The 24,536-nt window shown below is 43.7% G+C and overlaps 1 long non-coding RNA gene across 1 annotated transcript; it reads right to left on the minus strand.

Annotated features, from left to right (window-relative positions):
- Positions 1 to 9,196: 9,196 nt before the first annotated feature.
- LOC122939836 lies at positions 9,197 to 9,896 on the minus strand. Its single transcript, XR_006390179.1, has 3 exons — positions 9,757 to 9,896; positions 9,355 to 9,418; positions 9,197 to 9,269 (listed from the first exon to the last, which is right to left on the minus strand). It is a non-coding gene; the product is annotated as an uncharacterized LOC122939836 (long non-coding RNA).
- Positions 9,897 to 24,536: the final 14,640 nt, after the last annotated feature.

Genomic DNA, 24,536 nt, shown 5'->3' on the forward strand with positions numbered 1-24,536 from the left:
GAGTGAGCGCATGTAGCTCTTCTCACTTCCTCAGCTAACACCAGAGTGAGCTAAGGACAGACCTACCATATTTTTCGCCCTATAAGACTCACCAGCCCATAAGACACCCCTAGTTTTTAGAGGAGGACAATAAGAAAAAATATTTCTTATTAGACCTCAGGTCAGACCAGCAATCAGACCCCCAATGTAATCAGACCTCAGATCACAGCTCCAATCAGATCCCCAATGTTAATAAAACCCCAATAAGACCTCAGATCAGATCCACAATCAGACCTCAGCTCACATCCAAAAGTGAATGACCCACAATCAGACCTCACATATGAGCCCCAATATAAATAAGACCCCATTCAGACCTTAGATCAGACCCCCAGTCTCAAATCAGCCACCCATGCCTAATTTGATCAGCCCCAGTTTCATATTAGCCCCATTGCCTCTTGATCAGCCGCTATTGCCTCTTGATCACCCCCCATTGCCTCAGATGACAAAATAAAAAACCTACTTACCTCTCCTGCTCCCGGCCACCGCCGCTCCTCACCTACATCGTGATTCTCTTGTGATCCTGCTGTCGGCTGTGCTGTGAACCTGCACGCACAGCGTGAGGTCACAGAGTACCCTCACGCTGTGTGCAGCCTTCACAGTCAATAGCCGAGGACCAGGAAGCGGTCCTCCGATACTAATGAGCGAAAAATACGGTAAGTCCATCACCTAGCATCCTTTAAGGGCGGAGTCAGGATTGTTAAAAAGCCTCTAGGAGCAATGGGTGTGTTGCCGTTACTCCTGGAGGCTCTGCTCTCTCTGCAAATGCTGTGCCCTTTCCACTTTGATTGACAGAGTCAAAATGGAGAGGGAGCAGCAGTTGCAGAGAGAGCAGAACCTCTCGTTGTTCCACAGGCTCATTTTCATATACTAAAACATAATTTTTCTCAGCAGTGTGAGCACATATGAATATGGGATCAACAAAGATGCCTTCCGCTGCCAAGCACACATGCAACAGGTTAGCCAGTTTCATAGGTACAAATCTGCTGAAAATTCCCTTTAACCCGGACTGATCCATACAGAGATATACTGAGTTATACAATACATCAGAACATTATACAGGAAGAAACTATTTGCAAGTACCCTATTCTGTGGTACTGCACATGTATGGGGCCAGTAGTCTGCCTTCTCAATGCTCCCTGGCGATGAAGTTGTTACGACATCTGATTCTCATATGCTTAAATTTTAATGTTTAGATTAAGGCCAAATCATATTCCTGGCTCTTCTAACATGATTGTGGATTCCTTTTCCTTTCCAGTTTGCACAGTTTCAGGAGTTGGTGCTATGGGCAGACAAGTAAGGGGAGTGGTGCCTGGATAATCTTTGGGGCCTGATATGGTCTTAATGATGGAACTTATGAATAATTCAGTAGTGGCTTTTATATGGAAGAAGTATGTATTGGTTTGGTTGCATTGTTTCTTATTTTGTACTGACCAGGCAGTGTCGCCTTTCCTTTGGAGCAGGTGGCATTGGCTTTTTGCCTGAGTGTTGTGCATGAGGGTTTGGTTTATAGCATTGTTGTTAGAACACTGGTTGTTGTGTCTATCTTTTTGAAGTTACTGGGCTGGTTAATGATTTTTTTTATTGTTAAGCTCAAAGGTTATAGGAAGAATGGTGATGTCCTAATTCCCCTCTTCTGTTAGCTAAACTATGCAATGTTACTTCAGCAGTGTGTAGTTTCCCTTTGAAGCTAGGTTATTTTCCGCTGCATCTAGGTTAATGTTTTCAGTGTTTAGCAAATATGTGAACTTTTGCCACAGTCATGGTGTGCTGGCAGTGGCGTCGCTACAGGGGGGCAAGGGGGGGCAATTGCCCCCCCCAGGTCATTCCTTGCCCCCCCGTGTGCCCCCCCTGCTGAATCACTAACTCTAAGTCTAATTATCTAATATAGTAATAATCGTTCGCTGCAGCCTGCAGTGCGGCTGCTGCTGCGCCGGCACTACTGACCTCAGTGTCAGTGATTAAAGTTAACTGTTAAAGTGTACACACTCAGTCACACACTAGTTCCGATACAGTAACACATCCAGTAGTCACAGGGAGGCGGCGTTCAGACCCAGCGCGGACTGGCGGACGCGGAGGCAGCCGCCGAGACGAGTTGATGAGTTGACGTCACGCCGTCACGGGGTCAGTAAAGCTGCGCTGCTGCATGCCTTCCCCGTTCCCGCCCGCGCGAACAGACTTGCAAAGCAAACTGCTGCTCTCGCGCCTCACGCCTCACGCCTCACGCCTGTCAAGTGGACACTGGACAGGACTGTGCCACCAACCACTAGTGTGTGAGTAGTCACTCAGTAAAATGACTGTGAGTGATAGATGGATGATCATGGATGTGGATCAGATCATAGAGACTAAAGTTCTAACTGAGTGCCTGCAGGCTGCACGCCTCCAATGTTCTCTCTGCTCCTGGACGGTCTGGACCTCTGCTAGGCTAGCTAGTGCAGTGCTACTACTAGTTACAGTTAGTGACTTCTTAGACTGTTGTGAGTTGAGCCAGCGGCTGTCTGAGCCTCAGGCCCTCACCTCACCTGGCTGTCTTCTACAGGTGCCCGGCCCCACTGTCTATTGCAGCTTGCTAGACATCCTAGCCCCAGCTTGGAGGAGAGGAGGAGGACAGCAGGACTGGAGACTGGATACAGGAGTGGACTCGACTGTGGCTGCTGCTGTGACATTGCAACCGCTCAACTCTGCCTGGCCCTATAGAAAAGTAAAAGTAAGAATAAAAACAAAGTTAAAAAAAAGTATGTACCCTTACCCCCACTACCTCGACTTTGGCCTGCCCTGAACCCTCCCTCCTCAACCTGTCCCTGATATGGTTAGCCCTATAACTTAGGGTATCATGGTGCATCATACAGGGGTAATATAACTAAGGACCCCTGTATAATGTCCCCACTCCCCCTGATAGCACTGTACCCTTGTATAATATACCCTGATGATACCCCTTAGTTATAATATTACCCATTATATCCCCTGACTGATACCCCTCAGTTATATAACTGAGGGTAATCGGGGTACATTATACAGGGGGTAATATAACCAAGGGGTGTCAGGGTACATTATACAGGGTTTAATAACATTTATATTACCACCGTTCCACCATATAATGCCTGATAGGCCTCCTGAATTATATTACCCTTGTATAATTATGTACCCGGATACCCCTTAGTTATATGATCTCGGCGAGGTCATATAACTAAGGGGTATCAGCAGGGCCGGCGTCAGAACCCGGCATACCCGGGCAAGTGCCGGGGCCCACTGTAAGTTAGGGGGCCCACTCGTTTCCCCGGCGCGGCTCTTTTAAAATTTTGACATACTGACTTGTGCAGCGCTGCTGCTTGCTGCCCCCTCGCGGTCTCTCCAGGCTGAGCTACTGTGCGCGTACGCGCTGTGCGGCGCGTGAGTACAGTTGGGCACGCCGCAATACAGGCAGCGCACAGACTCTCAGCCTCACAGCCAGGACTCGTCTCGGAGGGCACAGGGGGTGGAGCTGATCAGCAGGCGCAGCTGCAGCCTGTAGAAAAAGATTCAGGACATCATAGCCGATAGCCGAGCGGAGCCCAAGAGGAAGCCTGGAGGCTGGAGCAGCAGCTGGAGTTGTTCTTTTAGAATTCAGGTCAGGTGAACTACAGTCTACAAAGTAATGTGGGGCTATATGTGTAAAACCCAAAAATAAAGGAGCAAGCCAAGCCAATAATTGAATAGATGGCCAACACTATGTATTGAAACTTGCTCAGCTCAGCAGCACACATGCCTGCAAAACAATAAACTCTTATAAGAAAATACCAGAACGCATGAAGTCAATTATACAGTTTATTGGCAAAAATGTATAAGAGGAAATTTTCCTCTTATGAATTTTTGCCAATAAAGTGTATTATTGATATTATTTTCTTATAGGAGTTTATGTTTTAGGCCTTATGCATACGGCCGCTGTGTGCTCATGGCCACACGGCCCATGTGCACTATACATCACAGATGCGGACCCATTCACTTGAATGGGCCCGCAATCACAGATATGCGTAACGAAAGCATGGATCAGAACACCACGGAAGCACTATGGAATATGTTCTATTTTTTGCGGATGGGACGGATCACGTACCCATTGAAGTTGAATGGGTCCCAATCCGTCCCGGCCGCCGCACGGATATTGCCTGTGCATTGGGGACCACAAATTGCGGTCTCCAATGCACAGAACGGATGAATAATGGCAGTGTGCATGAGGCCTAAGGCATTGATTAGACTCCATCCCACAGTCTAACCAGTGCCTAATGGGTTAAAGTTTAGACCACCTTCTGGTACATGTTGATAATTCCCTTTTAAACGCCAGTCCATGTCCCCTCAGTACTGGGAATCAGTGGGAGTCATATTAGATGGTAACAAAAGGTTGGAGCATAACTAAAGGTGGAATTCCCTTTTAATGTCCCCTAAAGGTGGCCACACACATTAGATGTTTGACGATTGCACAGGTGTCTGTCCATATGTATGTCTGTGTGTGTGTGTCTGTCCTTGTGTGTGTGTGTGTGTCCGTCCCTGTGTGTGTGCGTGTGTCTGTCCCTGTGTGTGTGTGTCCGTCCCTGTGTGTGTGTGTGTGTGTCCTTCCCTGTGTGTGTGTGTGTGTCCATCCCTGTGTGTGTGTGTCTGTCCCTGTGTGTGTGTGTCCATCCCTGTGTGTGTGTGTGTGTGTCTATCCCTGTGTGTGTGTGTGTGTCCGTCCCTGTGTGTGTGTATGTGTATCTGTTTCTGTGTGTATTTGACTGTCCCAGTGTGTGTCCTTCTGTATATGTGTCTTTCCCTCTGTGTATGTCTCTCTCCCTCTGTGTGTGTGTGCGTGTCTCTCCCTGTGTGTCTGTGTCTCTCCCTGTGTGTGTGTCTCTCCCTCTGTGTGCGTGTCTCTCCCTCTGTGTGCGTGTCACCATCACCATGCCCACAGTGTTCCTTTCTCTTGACGCAGCTGCATCAGGGCGTTCTGTACGGGGCAAGAAGAAAAGGAGGAGGCAGCGCCGCCAGCATGGAGTCCGTGGCAGAGACATAGGGAGGCACACTAAGGACCTAGGTAACACTACCACTTAATCTACACTAGTGTTATCTGTGGTTTTACATAGGACTGCAGGTAACACTACCACATTATTAGAACCAGTGTTATCTGTGGTTTTAAATAGGACTGCAGGTAACACTACTACCTTTTCTGTACTCAGATAGCCATGACTGTGTTATCTGTGCTGTTACATAGGACTGCAGGTGATATCTACAATATTATCTGTGTAAGGGGGCCCACTAAGACTTTATCGCCCAAGGGCCCACATGAACCTGGAGCCGGCCCTGGGTATCAGGGTACATTATTATACATGGGTAATATAACTGTCGACAGGACTTTGTTTTCCGTCTTGCATAACGGCACCCAGGCGGATCCGTTAGGCTTTCTCATAGACTTCTATTAGGACAGAGCAAAAAGGAATGCCTCTTAAAGGGATTCTGGAAGGCGGGCTGGGCACTGAAAGAGGGGCGGTACTGGGCTCTCTAAGAAGAAAAAAACGCCCCTCTGGGCACCTTCAGGACACATTTCCTTATCAATCAAAGTTGTTTTTTGCAGTAACTGCTGGACGGATTTCAAGATAAAAGAGCACAGCCTAATCCAGGTAAGCTGTGCTTCATGGCTGCTTTAAAATCGTTTTTTGGCTTAGGGGAGGTGACAGAATCCCTTTAAAGGCTTCCGTTTTGCATTCCATCAGGCCATTCCGTTATATTCTGTTTGAAACAAAATGGCATAATGCAAATGTGAATCCACTCTTAGGAATAGATTGTTTCTGAATACTCAAGCCTACTGAGGAATAAAGGAAACTCTTGAAACTCTTGTATGGTATAATACAATAAAAAAAAGCTATCTCTGCATACCGCAATACTCTCGTATTTTGTTATCTTATTTATATATACTTATTTAGTAATTTTCAGTAGTATGATTAGCTGGAGAAAATTATTAGTGCCCCCCCATTTTTGACTGTGTATCTTCTGTGCCCCCCCATATATTGATCCTAGAGTCGCCACTGTGTGCTGGTGTTATATTTACGAGACGTGCAGCTATCCGGTGGTGGTAGAGCTATTTTTATTGCAATATACTGTAGATTGTCAAGATAAAGGTTGTTGGATTAATTTGGGTGTAGTGGCTGATGTGGGTATTTGTCCAGTTATTGCAGTTATTAAATATCTGGCTGTACGGCCTTGTGGTAATGCACCGCATTTCCTGATTCATCAGGATCACTGTCCCTTGTTGCATTTTCAACTTTGTGCTTTATTGTTCAGATTTCTTAAGCATGTTGGATTTGTGGGTCATTGTTTTTTGCAACATCTCATTCGTATTGGCTCAGCCACTACTGCAGCTACGTATGCTTTAAGTAAATCATTCAATAAACTGATTGGGTGATGGGTACTAAAAGTAGTAGGCCTACACACATTTAACAGTTCTTTTAGTTTTTTAAGGTTATACTGCTTGGATTCTGGCCACACCTTCATCCATTGGAAGCATAGAAAGTCTGCTAAGTGGTGCTATAAAGTGAATCTGACCATGTAGCCAGATGCTGATGTATCTTCTGGTAGGCAGCTTGTGCACTCAAGTGAGCAGGTTTGATTTAATTTTCAAGTTCAAGATTAAGAAGACCATGCTGTCTTTTTCCCCTCTGCAGCAAGCCCCTGAGGAGCTGGTGTAGAAGATGGGCATTATAGTGGCCATAATGAAGTGGCGTGTCATGATGTACTCCCTGAGTCTGTTGCTCTTTGAAGATCGGTGCAGTGAAAATGTAGTTTTTAACAATGAGGCCAGAAATTAATGTACAACAGTCTCTTTTACTACGTGTAAAGTATTATTTTTGGTACATTCACCAGCAGCAGATTTCAAATATAATTTCTGGCACCAGTAAGGAATATGGAGGCTGGTTGGATGGCTGCTTTTTAGCAATTGTAAGTGTAGGTGTCCACTGTCAGGTCCAGATGTTAGCTTTAACCATGGGAACCGGACGTCCCCCAAGTTTTATCAAGTCCACATGAGTGCTGGATATTCAGATGCAGATATTTGTCAGGTCTTATCCTCAACTGGTCTTTTCAGATATATACCGCGATGTATAAAGGTTCCAGATACAGTCCAGCTTTTATCTATAAAATATTTTAAGAAAACCTCAAAGCACAGATCCAAACCATGCCTGATGTTTTCTTTACCCTTGTGTTTTTTAAGCTTGGATAATTTCTGATCTGTAAGTGATATGGCCGTTAGTTGTAGAAATCAAATTAAATATAAAAAATGGAAGCGGTTATTTTGATGATATATACAGTCAGGTCCATAAATATTGGGACATCGACACAATTCTAACATTTTTGGCTCTATACACCACCACAATGGATTTGAAATGAAACGAACAAGATGTGCTTTAACTGCGGACTGTCAGCTTTAATTTGAGGGTATTTACATCCAAATCAGGTGAACGGTGTAGGAATTACAACAGTTTGCATATGTGCCTCCAACTTGTCAAGGGACCAAAAGTAATGGGACAGAATAATAATCATAAATCAAACTTTCACTTTTTAATACTTGGTTGCAAATCCTTTACAGTCAATTACAGCCTGAAGTCTGGAACGCATAGACATCACCAGACACTGGGTTTCATCCCTGGTGATGCTCTGCCAGGCCTTTACTGCAACTGTCTTCAGTCCCTGCTTGTTCTTGGGGCATTTTCCCTTCAGTTTTGTCTTCAGCAAGTGAAATGCCTGCTCAATCTGATTCAGGTCATGTGATTGACTTGGACATTGCATAACATTCCACTTCTTTCTTTGGTTGCTTTTGCAGTATGCTTTGGGTCATTGTCCATCTGCACTGTGAAGCGCCATCCAATGAGTTCTGAAACATTTGGCTGAATATGAGCAGATAATATTGCCCGAAACACTTCAGAATTCATCCTGCTGCTTTTGTCAACAGTCACATCATCAATAAATACAAGAGAACCAGTTCCATTGGCAGCCATACATGCCCTTGTCATGACTTTACCACCAGCATGCTTCACTGATGAGGTAGTATGCTTAGGATCATGAGCAGTTCCTTTCCTTCTCCATACTCTTCTCTTCCCATCACTCTGGTACAAGTTGATCTTGGTCTCATCTGTCCATAGGATGTTGTTCCAGAACTGTGAAGGCTTTTTTAGATGTCATTTGGCAAACTCTAATCTGGCCTTCCTGTTTTTGAGGCTCACCAATGGTTTTCATCTTGTGGTGAACCTTACTCTGGTGAAGTCTTCTCTTGATTGTTGACTTTGACACACATACACCTACCTCCTGGAGAGTGTTATTGATCTGGCCAGCTGTTGTGAAGGGTGTTTTCTTCACCAGGGAAAGAGTTCTTCGGTCATCTACCACAGTTGTTTTCCGTGGTCTTCCGGGTCTTTTGGTGTTGCTGAGCTCACCGGTGCATTCCTTCTTTTTAAGAATGTTCCAAACAGTTGTTTTGGCCACGCCTAATGTTTTTGCTATCTCTCTGATGGGTTTGTTGTGTTCTTTCAGCCTAATGATGGCTTGCTTTACTGATAGTGACAGCTCTTTGGTTCTCATCTTAAGAGTTGACAGCAACAGATTCCAAATACAAATAGCACACTTGCAATGAACTCTGGACCTTTTATCTGCTCATTGTAATTGGGATAATGAGGGTATAACACACACCTGGCCATGGAAGAGCTGAGAAGCCAATTGGCCCATTACTTTTGGTCCCTTAACAAGTGGGAGGCACATATGCAAACTGTTGTAATTCCTACATCGTTCACCTGATTTGAATGTAAATACCCTCAAATTAAAGCTGACGGTCTGCAGTTAAAGCACATCTTGTTCATTTCATTTCAAATCAATTGTGGTGGTGTATAGAGCCAAAAATTTTAGAATTGTGTTGATGTCCCAATATTTATGGACCTGACTGTATGTGACCTTGCTCTTTCTACCTTTTTTTAGAAGAAGAAGGTTCTACAGTATTGCTGTCATGAACTTGGTAAACATCAGTCATAGTTTCGGGCAGCGCCTCGACTTCCATATGAGATACTTCTGATACTGATTAACAAAGTGAATTAAATGTAGTGCCTATGTCAGAATCGCATACTATTGAAACTAATTGATATATATAATACATACTGTTAATTTGAGCAAGGATATCGGTCTCAGCTTTAAGTGCATAATCAGAATCTTGATTGATGTTTTTCTATATACACCCATAACAGCATCTTAAAACATAAAATTAAAGAGCTTTTAGTAATTTTATTAAACAGAATGACTGTAAAAGTTCTTATTATGATACAGTATATTTACCCATTTCAGAATCGGTTGTTAGGCTAACTGCAGCTTGATCATAAAGATTATTCAGATTTTCCATCTAGCAATAAAGCATTGTATTAAACAAAAAAGTTCTATAGACCATTTTGTGTATTTGGTATTACATACTAAACATTTGTAAAATAACTCTTATGAAATGTTAAATAATATCTAAATTAGTAAAACACTAATATTAAATAAAAGAATAGAGAAAAAAAATTCTTTAAGATTGCATTAAAAGGCAAAATAATACTTATATAAATTACCATCACATTAATACTGAATAGAATAATAGAGAAAATCTATTAGTACAACATATGTCAAATAATTAGGTGTAAATTACTAAATAGAGAAAAGCAGAAAGCAACTAATAATGGAATAAATTAAAATATTACTTACTTTTGGAGAGTAAATGTGGCTGTTAGTCTTGTATATTGAATTGCTTAGTCAAAAAAGATTGTGTTTAGCATGGTTACCACCCATAATTTGGGACTGCTGACCATGCGATCTAATCTGATGACAAGCGGTCGCAATACAGCTTTCACTGTTGAAAGAATATTTGTATAGTAATTAAAATAGCTTTATACATTGTACAATATTTTAGACAGATTATACATTAATCCTAGAAATTAAGGCTATAAACAACCTTATATTGGTAGTATTAACACTTAATTTTACTTTTAAGTGTTTGTGTAGAATAAAGAGGCATTGTAAATTGATTTTAATTTAATTATGACTTGGAATCGTCATGAAAAAGTATTAAAGAAACTGTATTTCAACCCTAAAGCACCGGGATCTTTCGGTGGAATAGAAAACCTGTTTAGTGAGGCTAATAAATATGGCGTAAAAACAAAAGATTTACGTGAGTGGTTGGATCAACAAGTTGCTTATACACTACATAAGGCTACTTTCACACCTGCGTTCAGGTGTCTGCTCGTGAGCTCCGTTTGAAGGGGCTCACAAGCGGCCCTGAACGCAGCCGTCTGGCCCTAATGCATTCTCAGTGGAGGCAGATCCACTGAGAATGCATCCGCCTGCCAGCGCTCAGCCTCCGCTCCGCTCAGTGAGCGGACACCTCAACGCTGCAAGCAGCGTTCGGGTGTCCGCCTGGCCGTGCGGAGGCGAGCGGATCAGTTCCGACTTATAATGGAAGTCAATGGGGACGGATCCGCTTGAAGATGACACCATATGGCTCAATCTTCAAGCGGATCCGTCCCCCATTGACTTTCAATGTAAAGTCTGAACGGATCCGCTCAGGCTACTTTCACACTTAGAAATTTTTCTAAGTTATAATGCAGACGGATCCGTTCTGAACGGAGCCACCGTCTGCATTAATATGAGCGGATCCGTTCTGAAAGGATCCGCTCGAACGCTGGTGTGAAAGTAGCCTTAACCTGCAAGAAAAACGTTTTTAAAAAAACAAGATTATTGTTTCAGATTTAGATACATTATGGCAGGCCGATTTAGTTATTATGATACCACACTCCAAAGAAAATGACGGTGTAAAATATATTTTAACAGTATCCAAATACGCCTGGTGTGTGGCTTTGTGGGACAAGAAGGGATCATCTGTTGCAAAAGCTTTTGAGCTAATATTTGAAAATTATGGCCGTGTTCTGCAAAAATTGCAAACGGATCGTGGGCGAGAATTTATGAATGCTGCTATGAAGAATCTCTGCAAATCATTCAATATACTGTAATAGCAGCTATAGAACTTTAAAAACATGTATGTGGTTCTATCTTACAAAAAATAACACTTTTAGGTACATTGATGTTCTACCTGACCTTGTATATAGCTATAATAATACATACCACTCCACAATTCAGTGCAAATCATCTGAAGTAACAAAGCATAACTCATTAAGAATATGGCGCATCACTTATGGTAAATCTGGGTTGTCTAAACCTATGAAGGCTTCTTTAAATATCAATGACCATGTTAGAATCTCTCAGTATAAGGGGACGTTCGGTAAAGGTTACGAGTAAATTTACACAGAAGAAATTTGAAGAAAATACAAGATTCAGGAAAGTGATGTATAAAAATGTTGATCTGAATTTTATAACGAGGAGATACAAAAGATACTGCTTGATGAGAACCGTCACTACAGGGTAGAAAAAATACTGAAAAAGAGACGTAGTGGTGGCAAAACTTTTTATTTTGTAAAGTGGCTCGGATATCCTGAAAAATTTAACAGCTGTATTAAGGTTGATCAGCTGACTAAGATCTAAGTCATGGAGGAGGGCTCGTTCTATATAACATTACCTAGTAATGCATCTTCAAAAATTTACCCAGAAAACCCAATTTCAACCTTCACCACTAAATTAGCTAAACCGGTCTATCTTAATGGATCCTATGAGGTCAGGCTTACAGAAATGTCGTACCCAAAGTCTTGGTACACATTTGCTAGCCAAGAAGGTGCTTTTTTTATTGGAAAGTGCGATGAGATGAAAGAATATTATATCAGATCCGGATTTTATTTGAGCGTTAATGATGTTGTGAAAGCAATCAACGATCGGATTGATAATTTGAAAATATCAAACAAAATCTATAAACTACGCTTTGATCCAGTAAAAAGAACTGTTTTTACCACAGAATCTCCTAACATACATTTTTTTCCTGGTGAAAGCTTATCACATATTTTAGGTATGAGTCAATATGTATCAACTCCAGCAACTACATTTTTTGAACAGGAAAACACATTTATGCAGATATAAATGCTGGCTTTTATACACTATTTGTGTACACGGATATAGTTCAGCATCAACGTGTTGGTGATAGCTTTGCACAGCTTTTAAGGAGTGTTAAAGTAAGCGGAAATAATAACGAAATTGTCACGTTGTACTATACAAGGCCCGACTATATACCCGTCTGCAAACAATACTTTGACACCATTAGCATCTCAATATTGTCAGATCAGGCCACACCGGTGAAGTTCAAGTATGGCAAGTGCGTGTTAAGACTACACTTTAGACCCCAAAAGGAATCAAGGATCTAAATGCGGTTTATGCCCGCGGTTTATGCCCGCTATTATGTTGCACAGGCCGGCTCCGGGTTAGAGGGGTTCCGTGGTGATGAATACATGTATGGTGCAGATCTTCGAGGGCTATTCAAAGGGCTTTTTATACGGGCTGTACCTCTATTTAGAAGGGGGATCGAAATAGTGAAATCTTATTTGAAGAATGCTGTCAAAAACATTGCATAAGATGCATTTACCTCAGTCTCAACGGCTGTTATAGATAAGATCAGCAATCCAGTGAGAGAGCAAAAGGGGTCTGGAGTGGTTTACGTCAGAAAACAGCACCGTAAAAGAAAAAGGAAATCTGTAACTTCATTGCCCCCGATGCTTATGAATAAGAAGCCGGTGCGTAAAAGGCGCCGTGTTCAGAAATCAGGCGTGCTGCCAACACTCTTTAATCAGGTGGACATCACCCTGGGTGATCGCCTTATCTCACAGTCGGATAACCTCTATAGTTATAGAGGATACATTGAGACTATTTTAAATTACAGCTCCACTAGCCTCCCAGTTTACAGCTGGACTCTTCTATAAAGACACGGCCGGACAACATCAGACGCGTTATATTGATGGTGAGAATTTGGGATTCAACAAGAGGGCGCAGGCAATCACACAATCTAAGCCTGTAGAACTTTTGGGCCCTATCTTTGGAGATATATTCAATCAACCTAAATTAATACCAAATGGTTTGGATCTAAAGATCAATTTATGGCAAAATAAAGATGCCTTCTGTCTAATAAAAAAGTAGAAGGCTGACACTCAAATATGTGGTTCAATCGAAACACAACTGATTTATTAAGACACTATGTGTCTGGCCGTTTATCGGTGCTGTGACCCCCCCCCCTTGGAGAGAGGCCCATATACCCATTATCACACCAATGAATTGAAAAGAATAAGTGAGAATCGGACTATAGGATAACATATTGTTTGTTGAACAATCCGGGAACTATGTCCCTATTCTCTTCAGTGTTTTTATTTAAATATATTTTATATAGATCATATTTATTAACTAATTTGATTATATTCTTGAGTAATAATATGTGTATGTACAAGATTGTAAGACTGTCCAGGAATTAGAGTTGGTCGCACCGATATACACATTTTAGATACACTTTTTAAACATTCTTATGTTTTTTTTGTGTAAAAGCAATGCCGCAGAAAGATTTTGTTTATTATATAGCTTTATCGTAATGTGAATGATACAATACAGAAAAAACGCATATGTATTTAAAAAAACGCACCATAAACGCATTGATGCCGCAAGGAGTTAAAATTAATCCCAATACGGGATTTTGATCATGCCGAATGGACTATAAAAAGAAATGATATCACAAATGAGGGAAGACCCACTGAGGAAGGGGAGAAACGTCCCCGAAACGCGTCTGGCGTAGTTCACCCCCATAAAGAAGGATCCGGAACCACCAGGAAGGTTTGCAAACCTCTCAAATATTGGAGCGCTCCATTCGAATACCAACCTGAAATCGTCTCAAGGAGCGATAACTTTGAACTCACTAACGGACAAATCCTGCGAGACAACCATCACATGGTACGGAAGTCTCGAGCGAGGACGCCAAACAGTGAGAGAGGGCGGCTGCACAGCGTGGAGAGGTGATCAGAGAGCGGAATCTCCCATTTAGGAGGGTAAGAAAAACAGCTATACCTTATCACCCCACTCCCCACCTGCAGCTTTATAACAACAGTGTTGTGTGCTAACGTGCATCGGAATCACACACTCTCCTCTTGGAACAAGTACACGACCACTGTACCAACTTTGGACTATTGATTGTCCCTAGTGGCGAATATACTCCAAGGAAGACAGTCATTTAATACAGAGAGTTTTCCTTCAATTAGATTCTCTGTAGAACCAATCGAGAGAAATACTTACCTTTATCCAAGGGACATTCTTAACGTTCCCCAAGTGGTATAGACGGCATTGTTATCCTGCGGTTATTGTGGATTCTTATTCATATTGTATCTCATTATTATTGAATTTTATCATATGTAATTGTATTTTATAGTGTTTTTTTAAACCGCATGCTGGTTCTTATATAGTGTCTTAATAAATCAGTTGTGTTTCGATTGAACCACATATTTGAGTGCCAGCCTTCAACTTTTTTATTCTACTATTTATTTTACTGATTGGGTGATCAGTTTTTAGGCTAGAGCACCATTTCCTGCTTGGAGAGGTGGTGAGCTATCCACTATTGTGTTACTGGCCTTCTGTCTAATGTTTGGTGATGCTGAACATTATAAAGTTCAGATTCAGCAAGCCGCACTCTATGTAAAGAGAGTGAAAGTCTCACCAGCCGTCAGAATAGGCCACAGCCAAGTGCTTCTAACATCCACGGGTAAGTACAACCTCGATAGGGCAAGTTTGAAAGTTTACAGTATATCCGCTGGAACAAGAATTACAAATCATGAGAATCTGTTCCTGGGTCAAATTCCTAACACTGTTATATTTGGCTTTCTGGATAATGAAGCATTCAGTGGTAGCTACCAAAGAAACCCACTATGCTTCAAGCACTACAACATAAATCATGCAGCCTTGTATCTGGATGGTCAGCAGACACCTGCAAGACCCCTTCAGCCAAATGTTGATACTTTATCAGCTATCAGAGAATATTTTGCGCCAGTTCATATTTCTGGAAAGCAGAAATCTTATATACAGTAGCTCTATCAATAGATCGCGACAAGTTTAGTAATGGGTATATACTATTCGCTTTTGACCTGTCTCCTGAATCAGGAGCCTAGAAGTTATTTTTCAATTGTCTAAACAGGTAACCTACGCGCTGAAATAAAATTTGTACCAGCCCACTCCTGGAACTGTGAATATGATTGTATATTCGTTACATGATAGCTTGCTACAGATTAATCAGAGACACAAGCTTTTATTTGACTACAATTAATAATGAATACTCTTGAGCTTACAGATCTTTTGAATTCAGATCCCTATACTAGAGATATATTTGATGGTCTATTCCCATGCGTTTTTTACCACAGTATATAATTGCTAAAAGGCCAGCGGCGTACATCGTGAATACAGACAATTCGGGTCAGAGTGGTAGCCATTGGGTATTAATTGTGTTATGTAGTGAAAAAAAAGGCAATATTTTTTGATAGCTACGGATTTGCACCAACTGCCAGGATATTACCTAAAGAATTTATGTATAAGCAAGATATTGCTGCATTTGTGGGAGGGGAGGCTGATTACAAGGCCATTCATACGTGCCTGTGGGTCCAGGCTGGCTGATTACTAGGCTATTTATAGGCACCTGTGGGGCCAGGCTGACGCCGATTCAGCTGATTTCACTACCTCTGAGTCAGTTCTAGGATACAGCAGCATGGTGTGGGGGGCTCCTTACGGCTGGGCGACGGCAGAATGTCTCAGGAGGGCGCTGGTATTGATGGTAGGATCGGAGTTGTTGCACGGGACCCACGCTGCGGTCTGCCACATGTAGTGCTCTGGGATGAAGCAGAGTTGAGCGCTAAGGGTCGAACGATGGTTGTATTGTTTGTCCGGCTATTTCAGAGGCCTGGTGGGGCCATTGCATACAGTATTGGGGTAGCATGTGCTTAGAGTGGGCATGGTTGTATGTTTTCTGATACCTGGTTTACATGCGGGGAGCGTGTCTGCAGTTGGCTCAAGCTATGCATGCTGTGTTTAAGTGATGGTAAATGTGGATCAATGGCGATTTAAAAAAAAAAAAAAAAAAAAAAAAAAGGAGCTACATTGTGTGGAGGCTCGTTCACACTTTGGCAGCGGCAGAAAGTGCCAGGCGAGTGCTGGTGTTCACGGTAAAATCAGACTTGTTTGCACGAGACCCACATTGCGGTCTGCGCATACGCTGGGACGAAGCAGAGTTGGGTGCTAATGGTCAAATGACTGTTAGTATAGTTTGTCTGGCTGTTTAGGGGCTTGTTGGAGGCTATTGCATATTGTTATTGGTGTAGCATGTGCCTAGAATAGGTCTCTCACGCATGGCTCCGCCATTAGTCTCTCACGCACCGCTTCTTCGATGTGTCTGCATTTACGTTTTGTCCTATACACCATTCACTACTAGACCTGCGTTCATGCGTCCGCTGTTGCATTGCATTAATACTCTGCTCAATTCAGATTGCATTCATACGGCTGCTTCATACCATGTTCTTCATGCTCATACTCAGAGCCGTGCCCATACCATGTTTTTAGGCACCACTCACATTCAGAGCTGCGTTCACTCACTTGTTCTTACATCATGTGTTATACTCTGCTTCCACTTAAAGCTGCATTTCTTTAAAAAAAAAAAAAAAAAAAAAAGTTTGTGTTCTTTAGTCCTGGTTTGCATTTACTCAGACTGGTCTCCTTTACTTCTGGGTTTGCATTTACTCAGATTGGTCCCCTGCCCCAGTTAACCAAATAGCTCCCTAGCAGTCAGTGGGCCAATAGGAGTAAGTTCCTACTATGTTTTCTCAGTAGTTCATTTGTTTTGTCACGACAAGGGTCTTCTCTTAGCGAACCGTAATGCCTCTGGCTCATGATTTTTCTCCCATCTGTTTCAATTTTGCGGTTGGTTTAATGTTTCGTTTATGCATGTGGTTCGGATCACTAATGTCTATGCATTTTCCATTAGGTCTGGCTCACGTTTTAATTACTTATCGTCACTGTAAGGTCATCCAGGTCAGTCTCTTGGCTTCGGGGGGCCGATGACCGTGCTTCATGTTGTTCGTTAGGGGTACAATATGGTTGTAGGCTGGTTAGCGTCCTAGGTTTATTGTCGGAGAGGGTCATGGTTATGAGAGTCCACAAGTCATACTGGTGCTGCATAAGTGGTATATAAAAAAAAAATAGAAAAAAGGAATAAGAAAAATTCACCATTAGTCGCTCACATATGGCTTCTCCGTTCAACTTTTACACACAGGACTCTGCCATTAGTCTCGCACGCATGACTCTGCAATTAGAGTCTCACGCATGGCTTCTCTGTTTTAGTTTACACGTACGGCTCCGCCATTAGTCTGTCACGCATGGCTTCTCTGTTTTAGTGTTACACATACGACTCCGCCATTAGAGTCTCTCACGTATGGCTCCGCCATTAGAGTCTGTCACGCATGGATTCTCTGTTTTAGTGTTACACATATGACTCCGCCATTAGAGTCTCTCACGCATGGCTTCTCCGTTTTAGTGTTACACATATGACTCCGCCATTAGAGTCTCTCACGCATGGCTCCGCCATTAGTCTCTCACGCATGGCTTCTCTGTTTTAGTGTTACACATACGACTCCGCCATTAGAGTCTCTCGCGTATGGCTCCGCCATTAGAGTCTCTCACGCATGGCTTCTCCCCTTTAGTGTCACGCATGGCTTAGCCATTAGAGTCTCTCACGTATGGCTTCTCCGTTTTAGTGTTACACATATGACTCCGCCATTAGAGTCTCTCACGCATGGCGTCTCTGTTTTAGTGTTACACATACGACTCCGCCATTAGAGTCTCTCGCGCATGGCTTAGCCATTAGAGTCTCTCGCGCATGGCTTAGCCATTAGAGTCTCTCGCGCATGGCTTAGCCATTAGAGTCTCTCGCGCATGGCTTAGCCATTAGAGTCTCTCGCGCATGGCTTAGCCATTAGAGTCTCTCGCGCATGGCTTAGCCATTAGAGTCTCTCGCGCATGGCTTAGCCATTAGAGTCTCTCGCGCATGGCTTAGCCATTAGAGTCTCTCGCGCATGGCTTAGCCATTAGAGTCTCTCGCGCATGGCTTAGCCATTAGAGTCTCTCGCGCATGGCTTAGCCATTAGAGTCTCTCGCGCATGGCTTAGCCATTAGAGTCTCTCGCGCATGGCTTAGCCATTAGAGTCTCTCGCGCATGGCTTAGCCATTAGAGTCTCTCGCGCATGGCTTAGCCATTAGAGTCTCTCGCGCATGGCTTAGCCATTAGAGTCTCTCGCGCATGGCTTAGCCATTAGAGTCTCTCGCGCATGGCTTAGCCATTAGAGTCTCTCGCGCATGGCTTAGCCATTAGAGTCTCTCGCGCATGGCTTAGCCATTAGAGTCTCTCGCGCATGGCTTAGCCATTAGAGTCTCTCGCGCATGGCTTAGCCATTAGAGTCTCTCGCGCATGGCTTAGCCATTAGAGTCTCTCGCGCATGGCTTAGCCATTAGAGTCTCTCGCGCATGGCTTAGCCATTAGAGTCTCTCGCGCATGGCTTAGCCATTAGAGTCTCTCGCGCATGGCTTAGCCATTAGAGTCTCTCGCGCATGGCTTAGCCATTAGAGTCTCTCGCGCATGGCTTAGCCATTAGAGTCTCTCGCGCATGGCTTAGCCATTAGAGTCTCTCGCGCATGGCTTAGCCATTAGAGTCTCTCGCGCATGGCTTAGCCATTAGAGTCTCTCGCGCATGGCTTAGCCATTAGAGTCTCTCGCGCATGGCTTAGCCATTAGAGTCTCTCGCGCATGGCTTAGCCATTAGAGTCTCTCGCGCATGGCTTCTCCGTTTAGTGTTACACATACGACTCCGCCATTAGAGTCTCTCACGTATGGCTCCGCCATTAGAGTCTCTCACGCATGGCTTCTCTGTTTTAGTGTTACACATACGACTCCGCCATTAGAGTCTCTCGCGTATGGCTCCGCCATTAGAGTCTCTCACGCATGGCTTCTCCGTTTAGTGTTACACATACGACTCCGCCATTAGAGTCTCTCACGCATGGCTTCTCCGTTTAGTGTTAGGCTACTTTCACACTTGCGTTCGTTGGTCCGCTCGTGAGCGCCGTTTGAAGGCGCTCACGAGCGGACCCGAACGCCTCCGTCCAGCCCTGATGCAGTCTGAATGGAGCGGATCCGCTCAGACTGCATCAGTCTGGCGGCGTTCAGCCTCCGCTCCGCTCGCTTCCGCACGGCCAGGCGGACAGCTGAACGCTGCTTGCAGCGTTCAGCTGTCCGCCTGGCCGTGCGGAGGCGAGCGGATCCGTTCAGACTTACAATGTAAGTCAATGGGAACGGATCCGCTTGAAGATGACACCATATGGCTCAATCTTCAAGCGGATCCGTCCCCCATTGACTTTACATTGAAAGTCTGAACGGATCCGCTCAGGCTACTTTCAGACTTAGAAATTTTTCTAAGTAATTAATGCAGACGGATCCATACTGAACGGAGCCTCCGTCTGCATTAATATGATCGGATCCGTTCAGAACGGATCCGATCAAGCGCAAGTGTGAAAGTAGCCTTACACATACGACTCCGCCATTAGAGTCTCTCACGCATGGCTTCTCTGTTTTAGTTTTACATGTATGACCCCGCCATTAGAGTCGCTCACGCATGGCTCCGCTATTAGTCTTTTACGCATGGCTTCTCCGTTTTAGTGTTACACATACGACTCCGCCATTAGAGTCTCTTATGCATGGCTTCTCAGTTTTAGTTTTACACGTATGACTTGGCCATTAGTCTCTCACGCATGGCTCCGCCATTAGTCTCTCACGCATGGCTTCTCCGTTTTAGTGTTACACATACAGCTCCGCCATTAGTCCCTCACGCATGGCTTCTCTGTTTTAGTTTTACATATATGACCCCGCCATTAGAGTCGCTCACGCATGGCTCCGCTATTAGTCTTTTACGCATGGCTTCTCCGTTTTATTGTTACACATACGACTCCGCCATTAGAGTCTCTCACGCATGGCTTCTCCGTTTTAGTGTTACACATACAGCTCTGCCATTAGTCCCTCATGCATGGCTTCTCCGTTTAGTTTTACACATAGGACTCTGCCATTAGACTCTCTCACGCATGGCTTCTCCGTTTAGTGTTACACATACGACTCCGCCATGAGTCTCTCACGTATGGCTCCGCCATTAGAGTCTCTCACGCATGGCTTCTCCGTTTAGTGTTACACATACGACTCCGCCATTAGAGTCTCTCACGCATGGCTTCTCCGTTTTAGTGTTACACATACAGCTCCGCCATTAGTCCCTCATGCATGGCTTCTCCGTTTAGTTTTACACATAGGACTCTGCCATTAGACTCTCTCACGCATGGCTTCTCCGTTTAGTGTTACACATACGACTCTGCCATGAGTCTCTCACGTATGGCTCCGCCATTAGAGTCTCTCACGCATCGCTTCTCCGTTTAGTGTTACACATACGACTCCGCCATTAGAGTCTCTCACGCATGGCTTCTCTGTTTAGTTTTACATATATGACTCCGCCGTTAGAGTCGCTCACGCATGGCTCCGCTGTTAGTCTTTTACGCATGGCTTCTCCGTTTTAGTGTTACACATACGACTCCGCCATTAGTCTCTCGCGCATGGCTTCTCTGTTTTAGTTTTACACATATGACTCCGCTATTAGTCTCTCACGCATGGCTTCACTATTAGTCTCACGCATGGCTTCTCCGTTTTAGTGTTACACATACGACTCCGCCATTAGAGTCTCCCACGCATGGCTTCTCTGTTTTAGTTTTACATATATGACTCCGCCATTAGAGTCTCTCACGTATGGCTTCTCTGTTTTAGTGTTACACATACGACTCCGCCATTAGTCTCTCACGTATGGCTCCGCCATTAGAGTCTCTCACGCATGGCTTCTCTGTTTTAGTTTACACACGACTCTGCCATCCATCTCTCACGCATAGCTCAGCCATTAGAGTCTCTCACGCATTGCTTCTCCGTTTAGTTTACACATATGACTCCACCATTAGAGTCTCGCGCATGGCTTTTCCATTTCAGTTTACACGTATGACTCAGCCATTAGAGTCCCTCACGCATCGCTCCACCATTAGTCTCCCACGCATGGCTTCTCAGTTAAATTTTACAGACATAAACTCTGCCATTCGAGGCCGGCTGCGTGGTCCCACCACAAGTAGGTTCCATGTCTTTTCTGCCCTCAGACCCGCTCGCATGGCTCGGTCATCTATGGCTCGCAATACAATTTTTCTTGTGGTGGCTCGCACGCGTGGCTTGTGCCATTAGAGCCTCTCTCACATTATCGTTTTCCCCGACTTTTATTTTCTAGGTTGTTGGGTCTAAAAGAAAATCATTGTTTTCTTTATAAGCAGTCATCCCAAGCCTGCCTTTGCGGACATCACCTTCTCCCAGGCATGCTTACTTCATCTACAAACTCAGGCTGAGGGTTTGGTGTCCGGCCTAAGGCCTGGGTATCGGTCTGTCTTCCAGTAGGAGGTACAGTAATAAGGCGCAATTTACGAAGTCTGTCATGACTATAGACACGACAAGTCCTATCACGACTACAGGAGCAGCATACATGGTGTATCACAACTGCAGGTATTATGTGTACAGTCTGTCCTTATTACAGGTAACATTAGCTCGTTAATCGAAATAGCCATGTATTCCTGTTTATGGTTCCCCAGGCCTGGTGAGTTTACACATTTCACTTATTCTACTACTAGAGTAAAACGGCATATGCCATGTTTTAACTTTTGGGTCCTTTATAAAAAATAAAAATAAAAGCATGGCCTGGGGAATAAGTAGAGATGAAGTATTTTGCTAGCAGGAGCAGCTGGTGTCCGATCAGGGCCCTTGGCGAATGGTTGGAGTTCATTTAGGCCCTTCCAACAGATTCGCCATTGTGTCAGTCTGCAGCTCTCAGGATTCAGACCTTCTGATTATATTTTCATATGTTGTTAGTCAACATAGGAGTGAATCGTTTCTGGTTACAGGCCGCTCTTCCAAATAGCACTGGCCACCCCCAAGAACGATGTGCCGGGGCACAAGACAAAGAGGTAAGGTAGATGAAAGTCACGGTGTTATACGGTATATTCCGCGCCTTCATCGTGAAAGGTCTTTTACGTTCAAAAGTGGGTGTCATAACGGTATGTATATATTCACTCCAAACTAAGGTCTGCTCTTTTGGCCATTTTAGGCTGCCCTATCACAGCAGTTATGGCATAATTCTACTGCTTGTTGTAGATAGGGTTAGATAGGTTAGGTTTACCTTTCTGATAGCCGATCCGACCACAAGTGTAAGCAAGATATTGCTGCATTTGTGGGAGGGGAGGCTGATTACAAGGCCATTCATACGTGCCTGTGGGTCCAGGCTGGCTGATTGCTAGGCTATTTATAGGCACCTGTGGGGCCAGGCTGACGCCGATTCAGCTGATTTCACCCACCCACACTATCTTACAGTCACTTCACATTAGGGTGGCCCACTTTAGGCTGCCCTATCACAGCAGTTATGGCATAATTCTACTGCTTGTTGTAGATAGGGTTAGATAGGTTAGGTTTACCTTTCTGATAGCCGATCCGACCACAAATATTTTTTAAAAGAAACTGTAAATCTTACAGTTATCAGAGTAATCAATTGCAGGATATAATCTCTTCATATTGTGGCTATTTTTGTGTATTTATACTATACCATTTAGCAAAGGGTTTGTCATATAATTTTTTTTGATGTTTTTAGTCAAGATTTAATAAAAAAATGATGCATTAGTTTCAGAGTTTGTAAAAGGGAATTTTTATGGTGTAAAATAAACTTGTAAATTGTGCTGTTTTTATAAGCAGAAATGCAGAGCTTATTTGCCAAATTAATATATAAGCTTATACTTTTAATTTTGTACATCATATATTTTGCTTGAGTTATCAGGAAAAAAAATAATGTAATCTGCTGATGATATAAATTTGTCTATACACAATGTAAGAAGAATGCTAACCCCCACCTCATGCATTCTGTTGCTTCAGAATATAAGGATTCAGAAAGAATGGTCATAATGCAGCCCTGGCCCTCCACCCTGCTATGTCATAAGATTAGTGAAGTGTGTAAAGGGTCATATCTGTGCTCTATATGCTGACCTAGATAAAAGAGAAGTGTTTTGAATTCAGTAAATATTATGCTGTAATAAAAGATTATATGGATTATAGTAATATATATATAAAAAAAAGTATTATTATTTTATTCCTATGCTTTAAAGATATAGTATTGTGTGATATATAAATAATGTAATCTGCTCATGATTAATAAAGCTTTTTTAAACTTTTTAATTTTGTCATAGTCTGTTTTTTTTAAATGATTTTAATTTGAATTACTGCCAAAGTCACGCCTATGGGTGTGATACTTTTGAGTACACAGCTTCAGCCCTTAGACATACTACTCATTATGCTTTAAGCACCTCACAGGGACAGACCTCTCTACACAAATGCAGAGACAACCAGCCATACTTAATCAATGTATTAAAAACAAATGCACATACAATACAGTGGGGTACATGGAGTCTTATACCTTAGGACTGGTGGGGGAATGATTGAATAATCCTATCAATCATTCCACCAGCTAAGGTCGCCCAGGGGGAGGCAGGGATGATAGGCTCGGAGTGGGGTCAATCACAGGTCAATAAAAGGGGCGTGGCACCTGTCAAAATGAGTTTGCCGAATAATATTAAAAACTAGTCCGAGTCCAGGGCAGGCAGCAAAGGTTAGTCTGCTAGAAAGGTAAGATCAGGGCAGGTGGCAGAGTCGGTTAGCAGGCAGAAGGTCGGTACACAGGCAGACAATTAGAATACTTGTAGATGGGGCGTGGCCTGGTCGGGCATGTGAGAGGACGTGCCTGAGGGGAGCTCCTGACCTGCCGTCTACCATCCTGTGGGATCCTATCTCTGCAGCAAGCGCCGCTGCTCTAATTTTTACTGAGGGGCACCGGAGAGTGTGCGGACCCTATACAGTGAGCCATGACACGCACTGGCAGAAAGGAGAGGGAGCTGAGGGAGGCCGGCACGTCCACGCCAGTCAAGCAAGATGGCGCCGCATCGGAGGTGCGGGCCGCGGACCTGGCGGCTCGCTTGCGTAAATATGCCAGCTCAACTACAAGTTTACCTCCATCTGAGATGCCTCCATCGTCCATCGCTGCATCAGGGGAGACAGATGTGAGGCAAGAAGCCTCAGCATGGCCGACACTGGGACTAGATCGTGAGCAGTCACAAGCAGAGGAAATGGCTGGAGCTGCAGCCTCTGTTCCAACAGCTCCACCTAGTGGCCCTGCATTGCTATGTCCTCAGCACACAATGATGGGACAATCTGATGAAATTACTGGTGAGCCTACTTTTAAAGATATATTTAAGGCAGTCCAGCAAAGCAACAACTCACTTGCTTTCCTCCCCGCTAACATGGGAAGCCTGCAAGAAAGTGTCTCCTTTCTCCGCCAAGACCTTAAAAAAGTCACTGATAGAATGACTGAGGTTGAAGCTAGAGTGAGCAC

The sequence above is a fragment of the Bufo gargarizans genome, chromosome 6, assembly GCF_014858855.1.
Source record: "Bufo gargarizans isolate SCDJY-AF-19 chromosome 6, ASM1485885v1, whole genome shotgun sequence".
NCBI lineage: Eukaryota > Metazoa > Chordata > Amphibia > Anura > Bufonidae > Bufo > Bufo gargarizans.